The sequence below is a fragment of the Phyllobates terribilis genome, unplaced genomic scaffold, assembly GCF_046119375.1.
Source record: "Phyllobates terribilis strain yellow unplaced genomic scaffold, ASM4611937v1 Scaffold_12__6_contigs__length_324123572, whole genome shotgun sequence".
In the NCBI taxonomy this organism is placed as follows: Eukaryota; Metazoa; Chordata; class Amphibia; order Anura; family Dendrobatidae; genus Phyllobates; species Phyllobates terribilis.
This window is the reverse complement of record NW_027362772.1, coordinates 22549291-22570058: the sequence shown is the minus strand read 5'-3', so window position 1 is coordinate 22570058 and position 20768 is coordinate 22549291. Positions and strand designations below refer to the sequence as shown.

The following is a 20768-nucleotide window of genomic DNA, read 5'->3' as shown; positions in this document are numbered from 1 at the left end:
ATAGTCATGCTGATAATGGCATCGTCAGCACTAAACATCTTCGTCGCCATTTCAAAACTGTGCAGAAGGGTGCATAAGTCCCTGATCTGAGACCACTCCTCCAGCGTGATTTGCCCCACCTCTGAATCTCGTTGGCCCAGGCTATACGTCAGAACGTATTGCACCAGGGTTTGTCGGTGCTGCCACAGTCGCTGCAACATGTGCAGAGTTGAATTCCACCGGGTAGGCACATCGCATTTTAGCCGGTGAAGTGGCAGGCCCAACGACTTCTGTAGAGATGTAAGTCGCTGAGCTGCGGGATGCGAACGGCGGAAGTGAGCACACAGCGACCATGCCCTCTGCAGAAGGCCATCTAGTCTGGGATAGTGGGCTAAAAATTGCTGGACAACCAGGTTCAACACGTGAGCCATACAAGGCACGTGTGTGACATTGCCCCGGCGAAGGGCCGCACCCAGGTTTGCAGCATTGTCGCACACGGCCTTCCCTGGTTTCAGGTCCAGTGGAGACAACCATTCATGAAATTGGTTCTCCAGAGCTGACCACAACTCCTCAGCTGTGTGACTCACATTTCCCAGACATTTCAATGTAAAAACCGCCTGATGACGTTGAGCCCTACTGCCAGCATAGTAAGGAGGTGTGCAGGATCCCTTCTGCGCAGTTAGAAAGCTTGTGGCATGACCAGACAGGCTTTGGGTGCAGGTGGAAGACCGAGAGGAGGTTGAGGAGGCAGAAGCAGTGGAGGAAAAATGACATAAAGAGGATTGACGCACAACTCGTGGGGACGGCAAGACTTGGACAGCAGCCCCTTGTCCTGCTGTCACCATAGTTACCCAGTGCCCAGTCAGCGACATGTAACGCCCCTGTCCATGCCTACTCGTCCAAGTGTCTGTGGTGAAATGCACCCTGTCACACACAGAGTTTCTCAAAAAAGCGGTGATGTTGTGTGCGACATGCTGGTGGAGCGCAGGCACACCTTTCTTTGAGAAGTAGTGCCGACTGGGCATCTGGTACTGGGGCACTGCGACGGACATAAGGTCTCGAAAATCCTCTGTGTCCACCAGGCGGAAAGGCAGCATTTCTGTAGCCAAGAGCTTGCAGATGGTGAAATTCAACCTCTTAGCTTTCTCATGGCTAGGAGGAAATGGTCTTTTACTTGTCCACATCTGAGGGACCGAGGGCTGGCTATTGTGCTTAGACGGGGTTGATAAGGGTGTCCCCGGCAAACTGCCGGTCTGTGAGGAAGATGCAGGCGGACATGTTAGGTTGCCTTGATCCAAAGGTGGTGCTATCGATGTCGGACAGCGCTCAAGACCAGCTGGTGTTACCACCTCCAAAGAAAATGATGACCTGCCAATCACGCTGGCTGTTGCGGGTAAAGAGGTGGCAGGTCTGCGCCCCAAAACAGGTGTGACTGCTGTCCCCCCAGTCACAGAGGATGAAGAGGCCGCGGATGCACAAGATATGGCAGACGGTGGTTGGCCCGGCCGGCTAGACCGCATTGTAGCACACTGAGCTTCCCACTGCAACTTATGCTTCATGTCCATGTGCCGGTTCATGCATGAAGTACTCAAACTATGTATTTTTTGGCCTCTACTTAGCTTTTGCTGACAAATGTTACAGATAACACGAGTTGGGTCATCTTTATCGATCTGAAAAAATGCCCAGGCTATGCAAGGCTTAGCACCCATGCGACCTGAAGAGCCACCACGACTTGTGGTGAGAGGCAGAGTTGTGTTTGAGGATGCAGTTGTTGACGTGCTTCCAGTACTACGTCTCTGTCCAGGAAGGCGCAACCTGACCTCGTCGTCACTAGCATCTTCCTCCACCTCCTCTGCTGACTGTGGGTTGACAGTAAGTTGACAGTAAGTGGGATCTCCGACCTCATCATCATCACCCTGTGCGTTATCACACCCGTAGTCCTCAGAGCCAACCTGTTCCTGCCCTGACAAAAAACTAAAGTTGTCGCTCCAATCAGGTATTTGAGTCTTATCATCGTCTTCCTCATTGTCTCCACCAACAGGAGTTACAGTTTGGGAATGAGGGTCTACATTATGGTCAGAACCTTCTGCGTCTGGTCCTGGATCCGACTCATAAAGATTCTGGGCATCAGTGCAGATCATTTCCTCGTCTGGATTCACAGAAGCGCTGGAGTCGACCTCTGATTCCCAGGCTATAGTATGAGTAAACAGCTCTGCAGACTCAACCATCTGTTCTACCTCATACTCAGACGGGCAGCTGGAGATTTGGGAGCTGTGAGGAAGCAAGTGCGATTTGGGTGACACCTTTGAGGACTGGAGTATTTGTGATGTTGAAGTTGATGTGGAGGAGAGCCCACTTAAAGGAGCACTTGATATCCGTTGAAGCACCTGCTGTTTTTGTGCCTCATCTGGAATTTGTAGCAATTGGCGTGGCCGTAAGAAAGGGATCTTATCACATTGTCCGCTAAAAGAAGTAGACATTTTAGTTTGGCTGGAAGATGGTCTTTCTTCTGCACCTACCCCACGGACACAACCTTTTTTCCCCTTCCCAACACGCCTATTCCCCTTTCCACCAGCAGCAGGCCTTTTTCCACTCATTTTGGTGGTTAACTAATTCACAACTCTGGAGTTGTTTGCACAAAAAAACAATGGATGGTAACCGAGCAGAGCTGAGTGGCCAAACTGTGGTATTAGGCCAAAACTATTGGCTGGGTTAGATGCAGAAAAAAAATATTTTTAATTTGCAACCTGATGGAGGTCAGTATAGATGGACTAATAGACCAAGTCCCACACACCGATAGAAGCCCAAATATTTTTTCAGAGCTAGATGCAGAAAATTTTTTTATTCAATTTGCAACCTGATGGAGGTCAGTATAGATGGACTAATAGACCAAGTCCCACACACTGCTAGAAGCCCAAATATTTTTTCAGAGCTAGATGCAGAAAAAAATTATTTTTAATTTGCAACCTGATGGAGGTCAGTATAGATGGACTAATAGACCAAGTCCCACACACCGCTAGAAGCCCAAATATTTTTTCAGAGCTAGATGCAGAAAAAAATTATTTTTAATTTGCAACCTGATGGAGGTCAGTATAGATGGACTAATAGACCAAGTCCCACACACCGCTAGAAGCCCAAATATTTTTTCAGAGCTAGATGCAGAAATTTTTTTTATTCAATTTGCAACCTGATGGAGGTCAGTATAGATGGACTAATAGACCAAGTCCCACACACTGCTAGAAGCCCAAATATTTTTTCAGAGCTAGATGCAGAAAAAAATTATTTTTAATTTGCAACCTGATGGAGGTCAGTATAGATGGACTAATAGACCAAGTCCCACACACCGCTAGAAGCCCAAATATTTTTTCAGAGCTAGATGCAGAAAAAAATTATTTTTAATTTGCAACCTGATGGAGGTCAGTATAGATGGACTAATAGACCAAGTCCCACACACCACTAGAAGCCCAAATATTTTTTCAGAGCTAGATGCAGAAAAAAATTATATTCAATTTGCAACCTGCTGGAGGTCAGTATAGAAGGACTAATAGAACAAGTCCCACACACTGCTAGAAGCCCAAATATTTTTTCAGAGCTAAATGAAGAAAAAAATTATTTTTAATTTGCAACCTGATGGAGGTCAGTATAGATGGACTAATAGACCAAGTCCCACACACTGCTAGAAGCCCAAATATTTTTTCAGAGCTAGATGCAGAAAAAAATTATTTTTAATTTGCAACCTGATGGAGGTCAGTATAGATGGACTAATAGACCAAGTCCCACACACTGCTAGAAGCCCAAATATTTTTTCAGAGCTAGATGCAGAAAAAAATTATTTTTAATTTGCAACCTGATGGAGGTCAGTATAGATGGACTAATAGACCAAGTCCCACACACCGCTAGAAGCCCAAATATTTTTTCAGAGCTAGATGCAGAAAAAAATTATATTCAATTTGCAACCTGCTGGACGTCAGTATAGAAGGACTAATAGAACAAGTCCCACACACTGCTAGAAGCCCAAATATTTTTTCAGAGCTAAATGAAGAAAAAAATTATTTTTAATTTGCAACCTGATGGAGGTCAGTATAGATGGACTATTAGACCAAGTCCCACACACTGCTAGAAGCCCAAATATTTTTTCTGAGCTAGATGCAGAAAAAAATTATTTTTAATTTGCAACCTGATGGAGGTCAGTATAGATGGACTAATAGACCAAGTCCCACACACCGCTAGAAGCCCAAATATTTTTTCAGAGCTAGATGCAGAAAATTTTTTTATTCAATTTGCAACCTGATGGAGGTCAGTATAGATGGACTAATAGACCAAGTCCCACACACCGCTAGAAGCCCAAATATTTTTTCAGAGCTGGATGCAGAAAAAAATTATTTTTAATTTGCAACCTGATGGAGGTCAGTATAGATGGACTAATAGACCAAGTCCCACACACTGCTAGAAGCCCAAATATTTTTTCAGAGCTAGATGCAGAAAAAAATTATTTTTAATTTGCAACCTGATGGAGGTCAGTATAGATGGACTAATAGAACAAGTCCCACACGCTGCCAGAAGCCCAAATATTTTTTCAGAGATAAATGAAGAAAAAAATTATTTTTAATTTGCAACCTGATGGAGGTCAGTATAGATGGACTAATAGACCAAGTCCCACACACTGCTAGAAGCCCAAATATTTTTTCAGAGCTAGATGCAGAAAAAAATTATTTTTAATTTGCAACCTGATGGAGGTCAGTATAGATGGACTAATAGACCAAGTCCCACACACTGCTAGAAGCCCAATATTTTTTCAGAGCTAGATGCAGAAAAAAATTATATTCAGTTTGCAACCTGATGGAGGTCAGTATAGATGGACTAATAGAATGATGCTATGCCCAAAAGATTTTACTTCACTAGGTGCAGTAAAAAAATTGGTATTCTATACACAGGTGGTATATCTTGCAACACAGATAGGCTACTCCACTGACTAACACACTCTGCAATAGGCCAAAAAGGATTAGCTTTGCTAGATTCAGCCAAATGCTGTGAAAAAAACTTGCACAGCACTGGCACAGACCTGCCTGGCAAAAACTGATAGGAACTGATGTAACCTAGTCCTGAAAAGGACTCCAATTACAATTAGTTTTTACTCCCACAATCTATCTATTTAAGAGCACAGACCTCCCTGATAAAAGTCGTAGGAAATGCTGTAACCTAGTCCTTAAAAGGACTGCAATCACAACTATTCCCTACTCCCAAGCTATCTGTAGATTTGTGCGAAAATTGGCTTGAAATTAACAAGGTATAGCGCACACAGCAACAGCGGTGCCGTCTAACACGCAGCTGCAGCAGTGAGAAAATGGTGGCGACGGGGAAAATGGCTTGGTCTTATAGGGCAAGGACATGTGACATACACTGCCAATCACACATGCCCTTGCTTGTGTGAAAAAAAGCACTTCGCTCCGTGTGTGCGCTGCTGATAGGCTGACAGATTGCACCTCCCCACTGCAAATGCGGGAAAGAGAAAAAAAAATGGAGATCTTCATTGTTCCTGCAGAGATCCATCCCCTGCCCCTCCCCCCACCCCGCTGTACACTCAAACTGCGTATTAACATTAATTTTCATCATTACTGAGAAAAAATCCAGTTATGATTTTGGTGCACGAACAGTTATCGAACATAACCTCGAACAGCCGAATTTTTCTCAAATCGTTCGTGTTCGCCGACCGGCTCGAACACCGCCCAAAACAGCTCGAATTTGAGATTGGCGAACAGTTCGAGTAGAACAACGCTCATCTCTAGTGGGCAGAGTATAAGGGTATTATGTGGGCAGAGTACAAGGGTATTATGTGAGCAGAGTACAAGGGTATTATGTGGGCACTATATGGAGTTATTATGTTGGCAGAGTATAAGGGTATTATGTTGGCACTGTATGGAGATATTTTGTGTGCACTGCATGGAGGTATTATTTGTGCACTATATGGAGGTATTATGTGTGCACTACATGGAGGAATAATGAGTGCACCGTATGGAAGTATTATGTGGGCACTGTATGGAGGTATAACGTGTGCACTATATGGGGGTATTATGTAGGAACTGTATGGAGGTATTTTGTGGGCACTGTATGGAGGTATTTTGTGGGCACTGTATGGGGGTATTATGTGGGCACTGTATGGAGGTATAATGTGTGCACTGTATGGCAGTATTATGTGTGCACTGTGTGGAGGTATTATGTGTTCACTACATGGAGGTTTTTTATGGGCACTGTATGGAGGTATTATGTGGGGACTGTATAGAGATATTATGTGGGCAGAGTAGAATGTTTTTTTTGTGCACTGTATGGAGGTATTATGTTGGCGCTGTATGTAGATATTATGTGGGTACTGTATAAAGTTATTATGTGGGCAAAGTATGAGGGTATTATGTGGGCACTGTATGTAGATATTATGTGGGTACTGTATAAAGTTATTATGTGGGCAAAGTATGAGGGTATTATGTGGGCACTGAATGGAGGTATTATGTGGGTACTATATGGAGGTATTATGTGGGCAGAGTATAAGGGTATTTTGTGGGTACTGTATGGAGGTATTATGTGTGCACTGTATGGAGGTATTATGTGGGCACTGTATGGAGGCATTATGTGGGCAGAGTATAAGGGTATTATGTGGGCACTGTATGGAGGTATTATGTGGGCAGAGTAGAAGGGTTTTATGTGGGCACTGTATGGAGATATTATGTGGGCACTGTATGCAGATATTATGTGGGCACTGTATGGAGGTATTATGCGGGCACTGTATGGAGATATTATGTGGGCACTGTATGGAGGTATTATGTGTGCAGTGTATGGAGGTATTATGTGTGCACTGTATGGAGATAATATGTGGGCACTGTATGAAGGTTTTATGTGGGCAGAGTTTAAGGGTATTATGTGGGCAGAGTTTAAGGGTATTATGTGGGCAGAGTATAAGGGTATTATGTGGGCACTGTATGGAGGTATTATGTGGGCACTGTATGGAGGTATTATGTGAGCACTGTATGGAGGTATTATGTGGGCAGAGTTTAAGGGTTTTATGTGGACACTGTATGTAGGTATTATGTGGGCAGAGTAGAAGGGTTTTATGTGGGTACTGTATGGAGGTGTTATGTGGGTACTGTATAAAGTTATTATGTGGGCAGAGTATAAGGGTATTATGTGGGCACTGTATGGAGGTATTATGTGGGCAGAGTATAAGGGTATTATGTGTGCACTGTATGGAGGCATTATGTGGGCAGAGTATAAGGGTATTATGTGGGCAGAGTATAAGGGTATTATGTGGGCAGAGTATAAGGGTATTATGTGGGCAGAGTATAAGGGTATTATGTTTGCACTGTATGGAGGTATTATGTGAGCAGAGTAGAAGGGTTTTATATGGGCACTGTATGGAGGTATTATGTGTGCGCTGTATGGAGGTATTATGTGTGCACTGTATTTAGATATTATGTGTGCACTATATGGAGGTATTATGCGTGCACTGTATGGAGGTATTATGTGGGCACTGTATGGAGGTATTATGTGGGCACTGTATGGAGATATTATGTGGGCACTGTATGGAGGTATTATGTGGGCACTGTATGGAGGTATTATGTGAGCACTGTATGTAGATATTATGTGGGCACAGTAGAAGGGTTTTATATGGGCACTGTATGGAGGTATTATGTGTGTACTGTATAAAGTTATTATGTGGGCAAAGTAAGAGGGTATTATGTGGGCACTGTATGTAGATATTATGTGGGTACTGTATAAAGTTATTATGTGGGCAAAGTATGAGGGTATTATGTGGGCACTGTATGGAGGTATTATGTGGGTACTATATGGAGGTATTATGTGGGCAGAGTATAAGGGTATTTTGTGGGTACTGTATGGAGGTATTATGTGTGCACTGTATGGAGGTATTATGTGGGCACTGTATGGAGGCATTATGTGGGCAGAGTATAAGGGTATTATGTGGGCACTGTATGGAGGTATTATGTGGGCAGAGTAGAAGGGTTTGATGTGGGCACTGTATGGAGATATTATGTGGGCACTGTATGCAGATATTATGTGGGCACTGTATGGAGGTATTATGCGGGCACTGTATGGAGATATTATGTGGGCACTGTATGGAGGTATTATGTGTGCAGTGTATGGAGGTATTATGTGTGCACTGTATGGAGATAATATGTGGGCACTGTATGAAGGTTTTATGTGGGCAGAGTTTAAGGGTATTATGTGGGCAGAGTTTAAGGGTATTATGTGGGCAGAGTATAAGGGTATTATGTGGGCACTGTATGGAGGTATTATGTGGGCACTGTATGGAGGTATTATGTGAGCACTGTATGGAGGTATTATGTGGGCAGAGTTTAAGGGTTTTATGTGGACACTGTATGTAGGTATTATGTGGGCAGAGTAGAAGGGTTTTATGTGGGTACTGTATGGAGGTGTTATGTGGGTAATGTATAAAGTTATTATGTGGGCAGAGTATAAGGGTATTATGTGGGCACTGTATGGAGGTATTATGTGGGCAGAGTATAAGGGTATTATGTGTGCACTGTATGGAGGCATTATGTGGGCAGAGTATAAGGGTATTATGTGGGCAGAGTATAAGGGTATTATGTGGGCAGAGTATAAGGGTATTATGTGGGCAGAGTATAAGGGTATTATGTTTGCACTGTATGGAGGTATTATGTGAGCAGAGTAGAAGGGTTTTATATGGGCACTGTATGGAGGTATTATGTGTGCACTGTATGGAGGTATTATGTGTGCACTGTATTTTGATATTATGTGTGCACTATATGGAGGTATTATGCGTGCACTGTATGGAGGTATTATGTGGGCACTGTATGGAGGTATTATGTGGGCACTGTATGGAGATATTATGTGGGCACTGTATGGAGGTATTATGTGTGCACTGTATGGAGGTATTATGTGGGCACTGTATGGAGGTATTATGTGAGCACTGTATGTAGATATTATGTGGGCACAGTAGAAGGGTTTTATATGGGCACTGTATGGAGGTATTATGTGTGCACTGTATGGAGATATTATGTGTGTACTATATGGAGGTATTATGTGTGCACTGTATGGAGATATTATGTGGGTACTGTATGGAGGTATTATGTGGGCAGAGTATAAGGGTAATATGTGGGTACTGTATGAAGGTATTATGTGTAGTGTTGAGCCACCACCGTAGTGTTCGGGTTCGGTTCGGTTCGTCGAACACCGGGATGTTCGAGGAACTGTTCGTCGAACTGTTCGTCGAACACCTTAGAACACCGTCGAACACCGTTAAAACCAATGGCAGGCAAACAAAAACACATAGAAACACATAGAAAACACCTGCAAAGGTGTCCAAAAGCTGACAAACTGCTCAGAAGACACTCTCTTTAAAAAAGCCGGCCGGCAAATTCAGCAGCGGCATACACCGGTACCCGACAATTTAGACAAGAAGGAATAGAGCATCACACATAGATTAGATAGATAGAAACATGTCAGTCACACATATAAGAAGCACAGTGACAGTGTTGGTTACTGCACTTGTCATTTAGTGTAAAGGATTTATTAAAAAAAATATTAGTGTTTTCATGCACCGTCTCTTTAAAAAAGCCGGCCGGCAATTCAGCATCTGTACCCGACAATTTAGAACAGAAAGAATAGAGCTTCACACATAGATTAGATAGATAGAAACATGTCAGTCACATATATAATAAGTACAGTGATAGTGTTGCTTACTGTACTTGTCATTTAGTGTAAAGGATTTATTTAAAAAAATAATAGTGTTTTCATGCACTGTCTTTTTAAAAAAGCCGGCCGGCAATTCAGCAGCGGTACCCGACAATTTAGAACAGAAAGATAGAGCATCACACATAGATTAGATAGATAGAAACATGTCAGTCACATATATATGAAGTACAGTGATAGTGTTGGTTACTGTACTTGTCATTTAGTATTAAAATAAAGGATTTATTATTAAAAAAATTGGCGTGGGGTTCCCCTTAATTTTAGGCTCTAGCGGAGGTTAAGCAGACGGCTGGGGCAGATGTTTGAAGCCTGGGAAGGGGGTAATACCCACGGAGCTTCCCAGGCTACTAATATCAGCCCCCAGCTGAATACATAGCCTTTACTAGCTATTAAAATGGGGGACCCCCCAAAAAAAATGACGTGGGGTCCCCCCTAATTTAATAGCTAGGAAAGGCTAGGCAGACAGCTGGGGGCTGATATTAATAGCCCAGGAAGGGAGCCATGAATATTGGCCCCCTCCCAGGCTAGAAACACCAGCCGTCAGCCGCCCCAGAAATGGCGCATTCATAGGATGCGCCAATTCTGGCACTTAGCCTCGCTCTTCCACGCTGCCCTGGTGCGGTGGCAGGGGGTAATAGGGTTGGGGTTGATGTCAGCTTATAATGCCAGCTGACATCAAGCCCAGGTTAGTAATGGAGAGGCGTCTATAAGACACCCCCATTACTAACCCCATAGTCAAAGTTAAAAAAAACACAAACACCCAGAATAAAGTCCTTTAATTGAAATAAAGACACAATCCTTTATTGTTCTAAATTAAACCATACTTACCATCACGCCCATTCCAGCTGAAGCCAACGATCTCCTGCAATAAAAGAAAAATAATAAAGCAACCTCATCCTTACCTTTTCATGGTTCCCACGACAGCTTCAGCTCTGCTACATCGAGATGACAGGCTGGACCGCAGCAGAACGCTGCCATCCAGCCTGTCATCCCGCAGACACTGAGAAGCGCAGGCTTGCTTGCGCTGCTCAGCGTCTCTCTGTGACGACATCCAGATGAGCCGAGTTCATGTCCAATGAACTCGGCTCACCTCATGCACGTCACTGACAGCGTGGGAAAATTCTCACGCTGAAGCGCTGATTGCAGGAGAATTTTCCCACGCTGTCAGTGACGTGCAGGAGGTGAGCTGAGTTCATTGGACATGAGCTCACCTCATGCACATCACTGACAGCGTGGGAGAATTCTCCTGCACTCAGCACTTCAGCGTGAGAATTTTCCCACGCTGTCAGTGACGTGCATGAGGTGAGCCGAGTTCATTGGACATGACCTCGGCTCATCTGGATGCCGTCACAGCGAGACAGTGAGGAGCGCAAGCATGCCTGCGCTTCTCAGTGTCTGCGGGATGACAGGCTGGATGGCAGCGTTCTGCTGCGGTCCAGCCAGTCATCTCGATGTAGCAGAGCTGAAGCTGTCGTGGGAACCATGGAAAGGTAAGGATGAGGTTGGTTTATTATTTTTCTTTTATTGCAGGAGATCGTTGGCTTCAGCTGGAATGGGTGTGATGGTAAGTATGGTTTAATTTAGAACAATAAAGAATCGTGTCTTTATTTCAATTAAAGGACTTTATTCTGGGTGTTGTGTTTTTTTTAAATACTTTACTAGAAATTCATGGTGGTCATGTCTAATACTGGCGTGACCCCATGAATTTTGGGCTTGGGGCCAGCTGATAATACCAAGCTGGCCCTAACCCCTTTATTACCCAGTGAGCCACCGCACCAGGGCCCTGGATGAGTTGGGTACAGCGCCAGAAGATGGCGCTTCTATGAACGCGCCATTTTCCGGGGTGGCTGCGGACTGCAATTTGTAGCGGGGGGGGGGGCCCAGAAAGCTTGGGCCTCCCTGCGCTGCAGATTCCAGCCCCCAGCTGCCTAGTTGTACCTGGCTGGACACAAAAATAGGGCGAAGCCCCACGTACTTTTTTTTTAATTATTTCATGAAATTCATGAAATAATTTAAAAAAAATTGACGTGGGGCTTCGCACTATATTTGTGTCCAGCCAGGTACAGCAGGCAGGAACGGGCTGCCCCCAACCACCAGCTGCCTACTTGTACCTGGCCGGACACAACAATATAGGGAAGCCCTTTTTTTCTTAATTATTTCATGAAATAATTTAAAGAAAATTGACGTGGGGCTTCGCCCTGTTTTTGTGTCCAGCCAGGTACAACTAGGCAGCTGGGGGCTGGAATCCGCAGCGCAGGGAGGCCCAAGCTTTCTGGGCCACCCCCGCTGCAAATTGCAGTCCGCAGCCACCCCGGAAAATGGCGCGTTCATAGAAGCGCCATCTTCTGGCGCTGTACCCAACTCATCCAGGGCCCTGATGCGGTGGCTCACTGGGTAATAAAGGGGTTAGGGCCAGCTTGGCATTATCAGCTGGCCCTAAGCCCGAAATTCATGGGGTCACGCCAATATTAGACATGACCACCATGTATTTCTAGTAAAGTATTTAAAAAAAACACAACACCCAGAAAAAAGTCCTTTAATTGAAATAAACACACAATTCTTTATTGTTCTAAATTAAACCATACTTACCATCACGCCCATTCCAGCTGAAGCCAACGATCTCCTGAAATAAAAGAAAAATAATAAAGCAACATCATCCTTACCTTTCCATGGTTCCCATGACAGCTTCAGCTCTGCTACATCGAGATGACAGGCTGGACCGCAGCAGAACGCTGCCATCCAGCCTGTCATCCCGCAGACACTGAGAAGCGCAGGCTTGCTTGCGCTCCACAGTGTCTCTCTGTGAGGGCATCCAGATGAGCCGAGTTAATGTCCAATGAACTCGGCTCACCTCATGCACGTCACTGACAGCGTGGGAAAATTCTCCTGCACTCAGCGCTTCAGCGTGGGAGAATTCTCACACTGAAGCGCTGAGTGCAGGAGAATTCTCCCACGCTGTCAGTGACGTGCAGGAGGTGAGCTGAGTTCATTGGACATGAGCTCACCTTATGCACGTCACTGACAGCGTGGGAAAATTCTCCTGCACTCAGCGCTTCAGCGTGGGAGAATTCTCACGCTGAAGCGCTGAGTGCAGGAGAATTCTCCCACGCTGTCAGTGACGTGCAGGAGGTGAGCTGAGTTCATTGGACATGAGCTCACCTTATGCACGTCACTGACAGCGTGGGAGAATTCTCCTGCACTCACCGCTTCAGCGTGAGAATTTTCCCACGCTGTCAGTGACGTGCATGAGGTGAGCCGAGTTCATTGGACATGAACTCGGCTCATCTGGATGTCGTCACAGAGAGACGCTGAGCAGCGCAAGCAAGCCTGCGCTTCTCAGTGTCTGCGGGATGACAGGCTGGATGGCAGCGTTCTGCTGCGGTCCAGCCTGTCATCTCGATGTAGCAGAGCTGAAGCTGTCGTGGGAACCATGGAAAGGTAAGGATGAGGTTGCTTTATTATTTTTCTTTTATTGCAGGAGATCGTTGGCTTCAGCTGGAATGGGCGTGACGGTAAGTATGGTTTAATTTAGAACAATAAAGGATTGTGTCTTTATTTCAATTAAAGGACTTTATTCTGGGTGTTTGTGTTTTTTTTAACTTTGACTATGGGGTTAGTAATGGGGGTGTCTTATAGACGCCTCTCCATTACTAACCTGGGCTTGATGTCAGCTGGCATTATAAGCTGACATCAACCCCAACCCTATTACCCCCTGCCACCGCACCAGGGCAGCGTGGAAGAGCGAGGCTAAGTGCCAGAATTGGCGCATCCTATGAATGCGCCATTTCTGGGGCGGCTGACGGCTGGTGTTTCTAGCCTGGGAGGGGGCCAATATTCATGGCTTCCTTCCTGGGCTATTAATATCAGCCCCCAGCTGTCTGCCTAGCCTTTGCTAGCTATTAAATTAGGGGGGACCCCACGTCATTTTTTTTGGGGGGTCCCACATTTTAATAGCTAGTAAAGGCTATGTATTCAGCTGGGGGCTGATATTAGTAGCCTGGGAAGCTCCGTGGGTATTACCCCCTTCCCAGGCTTCAAACATCTGCCCCAGCCGTTTGCTTAACCTCCGCTAGAGCCTAAAATTAAGGGGAACCCCACGCCAATTTTTTTAATAATAAATCCTTTATTTTAATACTAAATGACAAGTACAGTAACCAACACTATCACTGTACTTCATATATATGTGACTGACATGTTTCTATCTATCTAATCTATGTGTGAAGCTCTATTCTGTCTGTTATAAATTGTCGGGTACCGCTGCTGAATTGCCGGCCGGCTTTTTTAAAGAGACGGTGCATGAAAACACTATTATTTTTTTTGATAAATCCTTTACACTAAATGACAAGTACAGTAACTAACACTGTCACTGTACTTCGTATATATGTGGCTGACATGTTTCTATCTATCTAATCTATGTGTGAAGCTCTATTCTGTCTGTTATAAATTGTCGGGTACAGATGCTGAATTGCCGGCCGGCTTTTTTAAAGAGACGGTGCATGAAAACACTATTATTTTTTTTGATAAATCCTTTACGCTAAATGACAAGTACAGTAAGCAGCACTTTCACTGTACTTCGTATATATGTGGCTGACATGTTTCTATCTATCTAATCTATGTGTGAAGCTCTATTCTTTCGGTTCTAAATTGTCGGGTACCGGTGTATGCCGCTGCTGAATTGCCGGCTTTTCATGTTTCACTGTGGGCACTGTTCCCATCGATTTGGGCAATCACTGTAATGCCACAACCACCATGGCTGTGGCATTACAGTGAGTGGCAGACAATCCCTGCATGATTGGTGCTCTAAATAGCGCCAGACATACAGGACACGCTTTTGGTGCACGAACAGTTATCGAACATAACCTCGAACAGCCGAATTTTTTGCAAATCGTTCGGGTTCGTCGAACAACTCGAACACCGCCCAAAACAGCTCGAATTTGAGATTGGCGAACAGTTCTAGTCGAACACCGCTCATCTCTAATTATGTGTGCACTGTATGGAGATAATATGTGTGCACTGTATGGAGGTATTATTTGTGCACTATATGAAGGTATTATGTGGGCACTGTATGGAGGTATAACGTGTGCACTACATGGGGGTATTATGTGTGCACTGTATGGAGGTATTATGTGTGCACTGTATGGAGGTATTATGTGTGCACTGTATGGAGATATTATGTGTGCACTGTATGGAGGTATTATGTGTGCACTGTATGGAGGTATTATGTGTGCACTGTATGGAGGTATTATGTGTGCACTGTATGGAGATATTATGTGTGCACTGTATGGAGGTATTATGTGAGTACTGTATGGAGATATTATGTGGGTACTGTATAAAGTTATTATGTGGGCAGAGTATAAGGGTATTATGTGGGTACTGTATGGAGGTATTTTGTGTGCACTGTATGGAGATAATATGTGGGCACTGTATGGAGATATTATGTGGGCACTGTATGGAGGTATTATGTGAGCACTGTATGGAGGTATTATGTGAGCACTGTATGGAGATATTATGTGGGTACTGTATGGAGGTATTATGTGTTCACTGTATGGAGGTATTATGTGTGCACTGTATGGAGATATTATGTGTGCACTGTATGGAGATATTATGTGTGCACTGTATGGAGATATTATGTGTGCACTGTATGGAGGTATTATATGTGCACTGTATGGAGGTATTATGTGAGCACTGTATGGAGGTATTATGTGAGCACTGTATGGAGATATTATGTGGGTACTGTATAAAGTTATTATGTGGGCAGAGTATAAGGGTATTATGTGGGTACTGTATGGAGGTATTTTGTGGGCACTATGGAGGTATTATGTGGGCAGAGTATAAGGGTTTTATTTGGACACTGTATGTAGGTATTATGTGGGCAGAGTAGAAGGGTTTTATGTGGGCACTGTATGGAGGTGTTATGTGGGTACTGTATAAAGCTATTATGTGGGCAGAGTATAAGGGTATTATGTGGGCACTGTATGGAGTTATTATGTGGGCAGAGCATAAGGGTATTATGTGGGTACTGTATGGAGGTATTATTTGTGCACTGTATGGAGGTATTATGTGGGCAGAGTATAAGGGTATTATGTGGGCAGAGTATAAGGGTATTATGTGGGCAGAGTATAAGGGTATTATGTTGGCACTGTATGGAGATATTATGTAGGTACTGTATGGAGGTATTATGTGGGCACTGTATGGAGGTATTATATGTGTACTGTATAAAGGTATTATGTGGGTAGAGTATAAGCTGCGGAAATTGGTTGTGCTGCAGATTTTTCCGCCATGATAATCCGTAGCGGAAATTTCTGCAGCATGTGCACAGCACATGCGGATTATCATTGGGAAACATGGCAGACAACTTAACAAGCGATTTTAATGCGCTTCCGCGGCGGAAATGCCGCCGTGTAAACGCATTAAATCCGCATCGTGGGCACACAGCCTTACTGACTATTATCAAGATCTCTGCTTGCTGCCATGAAATGGGGTCATTCATGTTGACTTCCAGAGGCTCAAATAAACCAGAACATAGTGAATATTTCAGGTGGAAACTGCATCAAGAAATGCTGCTTATTCGGGAAGTTTATGGAGGATTTCTTATTTTTGCAGAGTTTTCAGAGCAGAAACTGAGCAAAACCTCCAAGTTTTCTTCTCCTAAACCTTCTAAACTACATCTCTGTGTGCACATAGCCTTATAGTATCCTGCATCCTGGGCTGTTTTTGTCATGTCTTCCTTGGCTCTGGACACACACAGGCATTATCGCTTGGAAATCGAAAATAAAGAAAGAGAAAATAAATGAGAAAAGTTATAACAAACAGAAATCGATAACGCAGAGCTTGAAATGCTGCACATATGCCCAAATGTGGTGTGAACAGATCCTTAGGATGTGTACATGATGTTTTCTAAGGAGCTTTTTGAAGAAGGTCAACTCCAAAAATTGCTTCAAAGGCTCTTAATTTTTGTTTCTATTGTAACTATTTGGCCTTTCCTATGTTTGCTGTTTTCATCATTTTTTTTCTTCTGCTTCAGGTTTTGAAAAACATCTGTTGAGACGCTTTAGGGAAAACACTGACGGCGTATTGGTAGGTTGACCTACTAATCTCTAAATCTCTAAAGATTGAACATGCATTTCTATGTAAAAACAAATCGATGTTCATATGTTCAGTCTTTTAGGTTGCAGTTCCACAATGAGTTTTTGGGGAGTGTGACGACACAGCATTTAATCTTAATTATCCAGACGTAAATTCAGTAGGCCAGGAGACATACACTATTATCTTTATATTGACCTTTGAAGTTATGTGTTTCTCTTTGGTTGGTCAAGAAGCACAGAATATTGTTTGTACAAGCCTGGATGTTGACACTTGAGTTGATATTTACTGCAACGTATTGTCTGTTATCTCTGGAGGACAACGATTACATATTGTATCAGACCAGTTAGTTTGTTGACCTGCAGAGCAATGGAGGACAAACTATGCAAATTGATAAAATGCTCAAACAATAAGACATGAGATTTCCACCCTGCTCTGTGGATGATGACTAGAGCCACAGATGTTAAAATAAAAAGGGATTTCTATCGTTCTGCAAGAGGAATCAGAGTGAATTGCCGGAGCAACAGCTAGAACAACATGGCTCCATCAAGAGAGACACAGATTTGGATTCTACAGGATGCCAGATTAAGGGACTATGGCCCTGGCTGGAGGAATACAGATCTGCTCCATTTACTATCATAGAACCCATGGATGCATTTGGGGAAACAATGTTGGACCCTCTAGTCACCTGGTTCCATGGATATGTTTGTGGTAACCAGGTTGAGAACCTACGGTCACCTGGAACCCAGGGATATGTTAGGAGAAGCCAGGTTGCGTCCCTCGCGTCTCCCGGTCACATGGATATGTTTGTGGTAGCCAGGTTGGGACCCTCCGGTCACCTGGAACCCAGGGATATGTTAGGAGAAGCCAGGTTGGGGCCCTCGGGTCACCTGGTCTCATGGAGATGTTTGGGTTAGACAGGTTGGGACCCTCCAGTCACCTGGAACCCAGGGATATGTAAGGAGAAGCCAGGTTGGGACCCTTGGGTCTCCTGGCCATGTATCTGAATGGACTGTGAGCTTCCTAAGCTTGTCATTACCTCCTCTCTTTGGGTGCCAGCGAAAAGTGGGGTGCCATTGGTGGGAGTAGTCAGCCCAGGAAGCCCCAAAATCACAGCTGCTCTATTCCCGGTGGGCCAGCAGAAGGGTGAGACTCTGTCATTTGTACCATCTCGAGTATTAGCTGGGGCTGTTCTACATGTTTATTGTCTGTTTGGTGGTTCAATAAAGTATTGTGACGCTGTTTTACCCTCACCCTGTGTTGTCTGAGTAGCATTATGCCCACGGGAGACCCCAAAATGCAAGTAATCTATATTACTTAATGAGTGCAGAAACTCTGCAACATCAAAAACTCACCAAAAAGTTCATTGTGGAAACGTCACCTTAAGTGTCTTTTAAGCACTTCACATTTCCAAAGATTCCAAAGATTTTCCGCTCTAAAGACACTCTATACTTTACAGTACAAGGCAATGGGACGCTTCACAATGCCGCCAATGGCCAAATATCAGGAATCTGGGCAAAAAAAAGTGTCTTTAAGAAAAAAAAAGTTTCAGGAAGCATCTTCCTTTTGGAAAACTCCGCTGGTTTGCCAGTGTTTAAAAGACATCACGTCCACGTACTGGTTAAGTGATGAAAAAAAAGTCCTTCAAAAACCCCCTAAGGTGAGTTTTTGTAGCAGAAACTGAGCAGAACCTTCAAGTGTTTCAGGAGTTTTCTGCCCAGTTTCTGCTCCAAAAACTTCTAAAAAATACTCAGTTTGCACAAAGTCTGAAGGAGGATTTCCAGAAGCTGTTTCCACATGAAAAACTTGTCATTTTTGATTCACTCACATAAATCTATATGTACACATTGTTTTAATTTTTCAAAGTCAAGGCAAATAGTAAGACAATTGGGTTGCACTCACACTGAATTTTCTGAGCAGAAACTCTACAAAAACTAACACATATCGATTGTAGAGTTTCTGCTCTGAAAGCATAGCAAAAAGACTTTGTTATTAGGAAAACTAATGCCAATACTAAGGGGACAACTCCTGCTCCCTCCAAGACAAATGTTGAGCTGAGACAATTTACTTCTTGGCGAAACTTTTCTTCTCTGCTCAATAGTAGGAATGGTGCTTGGGGTTTGGAAACGAAAACTTCAGGTATTCGCTGTATCGCGTGAGCCTATTACAGAGCACTGAGTTCCCTTAATTTGGGCAACTGGATCTGCTCCTGGATAGAAATGAGTTTTTTTTTTCCAGCTCCAAAGTTCAGGTCCACATACATTTCAATAGGGTTCGGGATCAAGTTTTGGTAAAGTTCTGGTACCCGACCCAAACTTTAGTCCAAAGTTTGGTTTGGTTACCAGAACTTTACCTGAACTTCCACAAGTCTGCTTATCCCTACTCCTTCACCCTATTTCACTCCATATTCAGGAATTGTTTGTAAGAGAAACTTCTTCAGTTCTGCTCAGTTGTTTTTGGAACTTCAGACCCAGAAATTTCCAAACTACTCCTCAAAAAGTGGACAGGATCCTAATAAATGGGTGGACTGTTAATCTGCCTACTGTTCATGAAACTCATCCAGGACGATGATGATTCTGTTCATCTTTTCACTGAAAAATAGAAGAAAAAAATAAGAAATAAAAAACTAAAATACAAGTATCACCATGGCGGAACTAGGTACAAGCGCTGTTGGGGACTTATCCAGGTTAGGTGCCAAAATCTTCTCCAATCTTTGCTTTCAGGAGCCTTTTCACTCCTCGGGCACCAGGACCAGGATACAATCTATAGTTATACTCATCTTCCACCAACACATGACTTATATTACAAATACTCAACCAAAATGATTAATCCATCATTTTATGAGTTCAGACGCAAAAGGAAAAGATTGGAAGACTGATGGTCGGAGGATTAAGGCTACCAGCGCATTTTGGGTTGCCTTCCAAGTGGTTCTCCACCCTTATGAGTAACTTTCGCATTCCTTTCTATGACTGTCCCATAATCCAGAATATTTAACCATGGATTAAAATAATTTACTAAACTGTTTCAGTTTTTCCCACCAACACCCTAAAGACATAATTTCCTAAAGGACGTAAGAAGCCAAGAAAATGATCACTCTGGTACTTACTCTTGTTATACAGGTGGGATCTACATGCACCGTCTGACGGAGACCCTTCTTGTGCCGTACGCTGCCATACACCAGTATCTCCAAGGAGCCTGCAGAGCAAGTGTGGGGATCCCAGGCAATCACGAGAAAAATAGGGCAAACTGCTCGTCTACTCCGAGGAGCACAATAATTAATTGTGAGTCAGTTGTCAGTAATGAGGCTGATTGACTAATCTGAGGCTGCAGAGACAAGTTCATTCTCGATTTTTCTCTGACATGTCTGAGCTCATGTATTGTCATTCCATTTTTAAGAATTTTTCAAAGTTTAAGTGTACCAAAAAAAATCGGAAATTGAAAAAAAAAGTTACTACCCCAACATCTCATGGTAATGAGAGGACTCCCCTGAGCCCATCCTTGTGACTCTGCTGACCATACTTTATTACTGAGATAGTTCTGCTGTCACTGCTCACGAATAGTAATGAGATGACTAAGAGGACTCCAACTTCTAATGATAATGTGATGAGATGGCTCTGCTGACCGTGCTCTCCAATGACAATGAGATGACTCTGCTGACCATGCCCTCCAATGATAATGAGGTGAACCTAATGACGATGCCCTCTATTGATAAAGAGATGACGCTGCTGACTTTGCCCTCTAATGATACTGAGATGACCCTTTTGACCCTGCCCTCCAATGATAATTAGATGAATCTTCTGACCCTGACCTCTAACGATAATGAGAAGACTCTACTATGCACTTCAATGACAATTGGATGACCCTGCTGACTCTGCCCCCTAATGATAATGAGAAGATTCTTTGACTATGCCCTCCAATGATAATGTGATTAATCAGCTGACCCTGCCCTTCAATGATAATGAGAA

General features: G+C 43.7%; 1 protein-coding gene across 1 annotated transcript in view; it reads right to left on the bottom strand.

Moving 5' to 3' along the window:
- Positions 1–20091, bottom strand: part of LOC141172958 (chymotrypsin inhibitor-like) — a 58407-nt gene extending 38316 nt beyond the window's left edge. The window contains exons 1-2 of the mRNA XM_073657573.1: positions 19910–20091; positions 19347–19394 (exon numbers count right to left, since the gene is read on the bottom strand). The gene's annotated coding sequence lies outside the window, so the exon portion shown is untranslated. The remainder of the gene's footprint in view (positions 1–19346; positions 19395–19909) is intronic.
- Between the last annotated feature and the right edge of the window lie 677 nt (positions 20092–20768).